Source organism: Engystomops pustulosus, chromosome 1 (genome assembly GCF_040894005.1).
Source record: "Engystomops pustulosus chromosome 1, aEngPut4.maternal, whole genome shotgun sequence".
In the NCBI taxonomy this organism is placed as follows: Eukaryota; Metazoa; Chordata; class Amphibia; order Anura; family Leptodactylidae; genus Engystomops; species Engystomops pustulosus.
The window spans coordinates 93,577,677-93,584,609 of record NC_092411.1 but is presented as its reverse complement, the minus strand read 5'-3'; positions in this window follow the sequence as shown (position 1 = coordinate 93,584,609).

Below are 6,933 nucleotides of genomic sequence, written 5' to 3'. Positions count from 1 at the left end.
TTGTTGGACATCTCATTCTAAGACTATGGTAGTGTTAATGCAGTTAAGGTATTTTGTAGCAATAACATCCTGAACTTTTCTGCAAAGGCTTTTTCCAATATAGAGGCAGATTTATCAAGCTGTCTGAAAGTCAGAATATTCCTAGTTGCCCATGGCAACCAATCACAGCTCCCCATATTCATGAGCACTGGTAAAATGAAAGCTGAGCTGTGATTGGTTGCCATGGGCATCTAGAAATATTCTGACTTACAGACAGCTTGATAAATCTGCCCCATTGTGTTTTAATTTGTGCTCAGAAGCATTTTTTGTGAGGCTAACCACAAAAGTTTAATTTTTTTAACGATTTAACATAAAATAACTCCATCACCATCACACTACTACGATGATCATAATATTATAAATTAGTTTGGCTTCTACTTTCACTACATGGTAAGCATAAAAAAGAAACAGAATTGCTGGGTTTTGGGAATTTCTCTTTGGTTGGCTCTGCCGGCCTCTGTGTACAGAGACCCAGCAGTTATGCATGGTTGCTAAGAAAAATGAGAGAAGTATATGTTCTTTATTATTTTTGTAGCCCCCCCCCCCCAGAGTCCCCCAGAGAGCCCCCCAGACAGGCAGAATCGTGGGGGATCCAATGGCGTCAATGACTCTGTTCACACTCTTTTAATAGATGTATATTGGTAAATTACCTAATATTCTGTCACCCACATTTACACACACATTACAAAAACATTAGGTAAAGTGTCCAACCTCTTGTCTGAGTACCCACCAAGAGGGCTCTGCAAGCCACCTCTGGCACCCATGACATAGTGTTGGAGTAGAATTTAAGACATCCTTTTTTAATGTGTGTTGACTGTGTGTTTCTAATCAATAAGCATGCGTGCACATCATAAGAAATAATTCAGACAAATTGCTGATTTAAATCTCACTCATGCTATCATTGCCCGTGGCAATTCTGCACTGAACAAGCTTTATTTGGATCCAAAAGTCAATATAGAAATTAGGAAAGAAGTAGAAGGGGGCAGAGAATTCCCAGCTCATGTAGTATCTTGATCGGAGAACGTTACGATAATGCATTTCTGAAATTCTTTAGCTTTAATTGTTTTGGTAAGGATCACGATGCCGGCACCATCTTAAAATGAAGTCTCTGTTACAATGCTTTTAGGAAAATAGGACAAGTAGAAATGACAGGATTTGATCTATCAGCTAGGTTTGCTAGATTTACCTTAGCAATAGGTTTGCAATCTATGGCCTAAAAGACCCTCATAACACATTACTTGCTGGGACATATATGGCCACTTTCCAGTTAAGTCTTTGGGACATGTGCAGCCAACTCTCCATTCAGCCCGGCCACAGGAAGGGGGTCCATGGACCATAGTATTTGAGATGGGTGCAGGTCCCAAACATGGGATGCACACCTATCATGTATTCATGACAAATCCTGTGGGTACTGCCCTTTTAAGCATAATCAGTTTCACTGTCCCAACCACTGAAAACACCCCCTACAGCAGTGATGGCAAACCTTCACTGCCCATCCTACAACCAAAATCTACTTTTATGTTGCAAAGTGCCAACATGACAATTTAAGTAGTAACCTATTGATCCCTGCTGTATCGCAAGTTTCAATCGTATTGGCGTCCTGAGGATACCAGTACAATAGAAAAAAGATGGAGAAATTTGGAATAAAGCTTCCTTCCAGGGTCCCCTGAAGAGGAAGAATCAGGGGCCCCAGAGCAGGAGCTGCAACCATAATCCATCTCTGTCTACACCTTATTGCTTCTCGTGTAGTCCTGGCAGCCAAGAGGTGTCGCTTAAAAATAGCACTGAGCATAGCATGTCCATGGCTGTCTTTGACCGCAGGAGGAAGCTTTGAGTCAGATCTTGCAAATTCTTTGCTGGGGTGAAGGTCTGGGTGCCCACAGAAAGGACTCTGAGTGCCACCTTTGGCACCCGTGCCATAGGTTCGCCACCACTGCCCTACAGCATGATGCTTCCACCACCAAGTTTCTATATGATATAAGGATGGTATTGCTCAGGTGATGAGCAGTGCCGGATTTATTCCAAACATGATGCTTATAATTTGGACCAAATAATCCAATCTTGGTTTCATCAGTCCACAAAATCTTATTTTACACAGTCTGGGAGCCATTTAGTTGATTATTTGCAAAATCTTTCCTGTGTCATTAATTAGGAGAGGCTTCTTTCTGGCTAATTTCCAGAAAGCCCAGAAAGCTCTTTGGAGGATCTCTGGAGCTGAACTGGGCTAGCGGGTTGTTTGTCACCTTTCATCACAAGTCCCAGTTATTACAAATATCTATCATTTAAGAATTATGAAGACCAATGCTCTCTTGTGAACTTACAGTGCAGTATTATTATTATTTGCAATATTTTTCACATATCTATGAGCAGATCATTGTCAACCTTATTAAGACAGGAGTTTGTGAATCCAAATAATTTCTAAAACTATAAAAACATTTCATAGATCCAGAGGCATCACTTGGATAGTGGCCTTGGTTGTAGCCCAAAGTCAAACCTGTCGGCTGTACAGGCGGTCCCTGGGTTATGTACAAGATAGGTTCTGCAGGTTTGTTCTCATGTTAAATTTGTATGTAAGTCGGATCTGTATATTTTATAATTGTAACCCAAGCCAAATTTTTTTGTTTCCTGTGACAATTGGATTTTAAAAATGTTGGATTGTCATAAGAACCAGGATTAACAATAAAGCTTAATTGCAGACACCTTTGATAATTGTAGCTGTTTATTGTAGAATAGGGCTAAAGTACAGGAAATTACCAACATCCTGAGGTCCGTTTGTAACTAGGGGTCATCTGTTAGTCGGGTGTTCTTAAGTTCCATATATTTTTTCCTAAGCATTATTACTCCCTTTTGGTATACATTTCCAAAGTTCAGTAAAACTCTATGACATATATTTTATATTAATTAACAAATAAGTGGTAGCTTATTAACCTAAAGTTGGGAACTTTGATGGAGAAGTGGCAAATGAAGCTGTGTGCATTGTACTTTACCTGGTCATCACATATTATGAAACTTACTTCCACCATAGTAAATGTAAATGTTGCTGGGGGCTTATGTTGAAGAATGTTCTCGGTCATTTCAGTATGGAAAACATCATTACCGTAGTGAGCCCTAGTCCTGTGGGAATGCAAGTACTCATAGCTCATAGATAACTATGATTCCTAGAGTTATGCTCCTTGGGCATTGTGGCCATGAAGTACAGCCTATACTATATGCAATTTATATCATAGTTTGCCTGACTAAACCCTATCAAGGCAGCACATCATGGCCTGTATGTGATTCTATAATGCTGACAGAGCAGAAATAGTTACAGAAAATCATAAAAGTTCTTTCATTTTTATGTATGCTCACAGGCTCAGAAGTTGTGGAGAGAAAGAGGTTAAGGCCCCTTCCACACTAGCGAGTGTGATGCGATGAACTCGCATCACACTCGCAACGCAAGCTGCCGGGAACGCACGGCCCGAACGCTGCACCGCGGGAGTGAACTCAGCATGTCAGTTCACTCCCGCGGTGCAGGGTTCGGGCCGTGCGTTCCCGGCAGCTTGCGTTGCGAGTGTGATGCGAGTTCATCGCATCACACTCGCTAGTGTGGAAGGGGCCTTATGGAGAGGAATCGCCAGAGTTAAGTCTTTCCCTGCAATTAGACTATTAAACGCAGCAGAAGATTTTCAGAAGAGTGTGGAGAAAGACATGCGCCTCTAATAGTCCGAAAAAAACTGTAGGGGTGATGTATCTTTAAATTTGTGGCATTGTTTTGGCACATCTTCCTTTTGCGTCAAAATATAAATACATATATTCTCGATAGGAGAAGTGCAATCATATGTAGATCCATTGCAGAATTCTGATGAAAATCTATTATGAATCAGCAGAGATTTTAGTTAGAACCTCTATGAGGAATGAGTGAGGAGGATACTGCACCAATGTGCAGCAACACTAACACTAAGGGGAAGATTTACTTACCCGGTCCTGTCGTGATCCAGCGGCGGGTTCTCTGACGCTGATTCGGGTCTTCCGGCGATTCACTAAGGTAGTACGCCTGATGTCCACCAGGTGTCGCTGCTGCGCTGAAGTCCGTAGGAGTTCATTGGAGTTCACCATCCGTTGCTGGGTGCAGGTAAGTGCGTGTCAAGCGACACATTTTTTAAAAAAAATTCTGCAGTTTTTCCGAATCTGTCGGGTTTTCCGACTGCCATGCCCCCGATTTCCGTCGCATGCAGGCAGGCACCGATGCGCCACAATCTGATCGTGTGTGCCAAAAACCCGGGGCAATTCGGCACAAATCGGGACAATTCGGGAAACCCGACGAAAAAAAAGAGATTCAGGCCCTTAATAAATGACCCCCTTTATGCTGAATGGCTACAGAATTTCCACACCAGTTATTCCACAGCAAGCCAGAGAAACCAGTAAAATTATCTTCAGAAAATATTTTTATATTGCATTTCTGCTGCAGCAGGGAGCAGTAGAAGGAGCTGTGTATTGGGCCTGTGGATACATCCATGGGAGCCATTTGAGAATTGCAGGGGGAGTCAGGGACATAGGAGGAGCCACTGGAAAGATCCAAGGGTCCTAGGAGATAGATGCTACGGGGATGAGTCGTGGAGAAAAGCAAGGACCAATGGGAAGCAAAGATGCAGAATGGGGATGCAAAGAGATACCAGTTAAACGCTATGTTTGGAAAAGTGTACAAAGGTGGGATGCAAAGAACATGACGTGTGGATATGGGATGGACCCTCACTTTATTTTAAAACAACTTAAACAAGACAACACAGTGTCTAAGGAAAAGAACCCAGGGTCCTCCAGAGTCAGTTGACATGCCAATACCCAGTCCACAGCTGTCTGACATACAGCACTCGGTCAGACAGCAATAAAAGGGGCGGCACGCTCTGGCTTATGCCAGTACACTTTAAGGGCATCAATGACCCTAGTGAAGATTTATCCTTGTCTGCTTTTACCATTAACACACCCTTGAGGCTGGCCACTTCTAAAGATCAGCCTTTTTACCACCATGAGGTTTTATATCCAGTGGCATAACTAGAAGCTGATGGGTCCCAGTGCAAGGTCTGTGCCAGGCCCCCGACAATAATGTAGGGTTTATAGTAATAGTCTTCTCATATGGGAAAGTGACACCATAAGGGCCCCCTAAACCTCTTGGACCCGGGTGCGAACACAACCTCTGCACCCCCTAAAGTTACGCCCCTGTTTATATCCTCTAAAAGTTAAATTAGTCCCCCAATAACTTGCCTGCATCTTCCACATGACTCCACCACCACAAAAAAGGCCATTTGACACCTTAAAGAGAACCCGTCATGCAAAATAACCCCCCTAAACTAAATATATTTTCATAAACTGCCATTAGAGAGCATTGCCTCTATCCCTTCATTGTCCCTCTACATGCCTGTAAACCTAAGCAATGAGGTCCTAAAGCTGTATGCAAATGACATGTGAAATGTCCAATGAAGCATTAGCATATTCAAGCTGTCCACTCTATTCATGAGTGGGAGGTACAGCCACACCCCCAGTGCTTGACTGACAGCCTGTATAATGATGTGAGGCTGTATAATTATGTGCTTCCTGGTGCTGGTGGCCACGCCCCCTGCAGCCTGTGTGTGCATGTGTGTGTGTGTAGGACAGGTACAGCAGCTCCAGGATGCAGCCATGTTACAGCAGAACATGTCAGGTACATGTGTAGCTGATGTCTCTCACCTGTATACTAGGAGGATGCAGCATGTCAGCAGATACAGCACACACTAGCCATGCTTTACTATACATTACACACAGACATGAGCAGGGGGAGGGGCAACAGGAGTGACATCACTGCCTCTGACCATGTGATCAGCCTCATTTATATGATAAAGAATAGATGATTTTATAATGATTAATGTATGAAATAACTAGATAAAGACTGGGATAGGATCCTTGTGAGCTGCTCCAACAGGTAGAGGTGACAGGACTAGTGGCAGAGACCTGATGACAGGTGTCCTTTAAATGGACTTGCCTGCCACCAAACCACAAAATCCTATAAATAGGAATGCAATGGGGTAACTAAGAAAGTGTTGAGAAAACTACCAACACAACCCACGTGCACAAACTAGTGTCATTGTGGTACTGCAAACTTGTACATATATATTATATACTCTACTAAAACGTGTCCAACAATGTATGCAAAGAGATGGCAGTTAAACACAATGGGGCACATTTACTTTACCCGGTCCAGTCGCGATCCAGCGGCGCGTTCTCTGCTCTGGATTCGGGTCCGGCCGGGATTTATGAATGTAGTTCTTCCGCCGTCCACCAGGTGGCGCTGCTGCGCTGAAAGTCATCTCATCGCGCCGGAATGCACCACCTCGGACCAGGTGAAGGTAAGCGCTCCCCAAGCGACACTTTTTCGGTTTTTAAATGCAGCGGTTTTTCCGAATACGTCGGGTTTTCGTTCGGCCACGCCCCCCCCCGATTTCCGTCGCGCGCATGCCGGCGCCGATGCGCCACAATCCGATCGCGTGCGCCACAATCCCGGGGCAATTCAGGTACAATCGGCGGAAATCGGAAATATTTGGGTAACACGTCGGGAAAACGCGAATCGGGCCCTTAGTAAATGACCCCCAATGTTTTGAAAAATCTACAAAGCTGGGCTGCAGAGAACAATAGTTCTACCACCTAAATAAACAATGAACCATAAATAGCCCTTACTCAAAAATTTTGGGGGATTAATCTGTCTACGACTCAATACATAATGTGTATTAAAACACTTTCTGTACCACATTTATAAAGGGTTTTAGACAGTTTTCAGGTACTTCTATGGCTAGTATGACTACAGAGTAGAGGCATATGAAAAGGGATATGGCTTTGTGGCCAAAAAGTCTGTGCAACAAAAGTAATGCCTGATAGAATTTTGTCCCA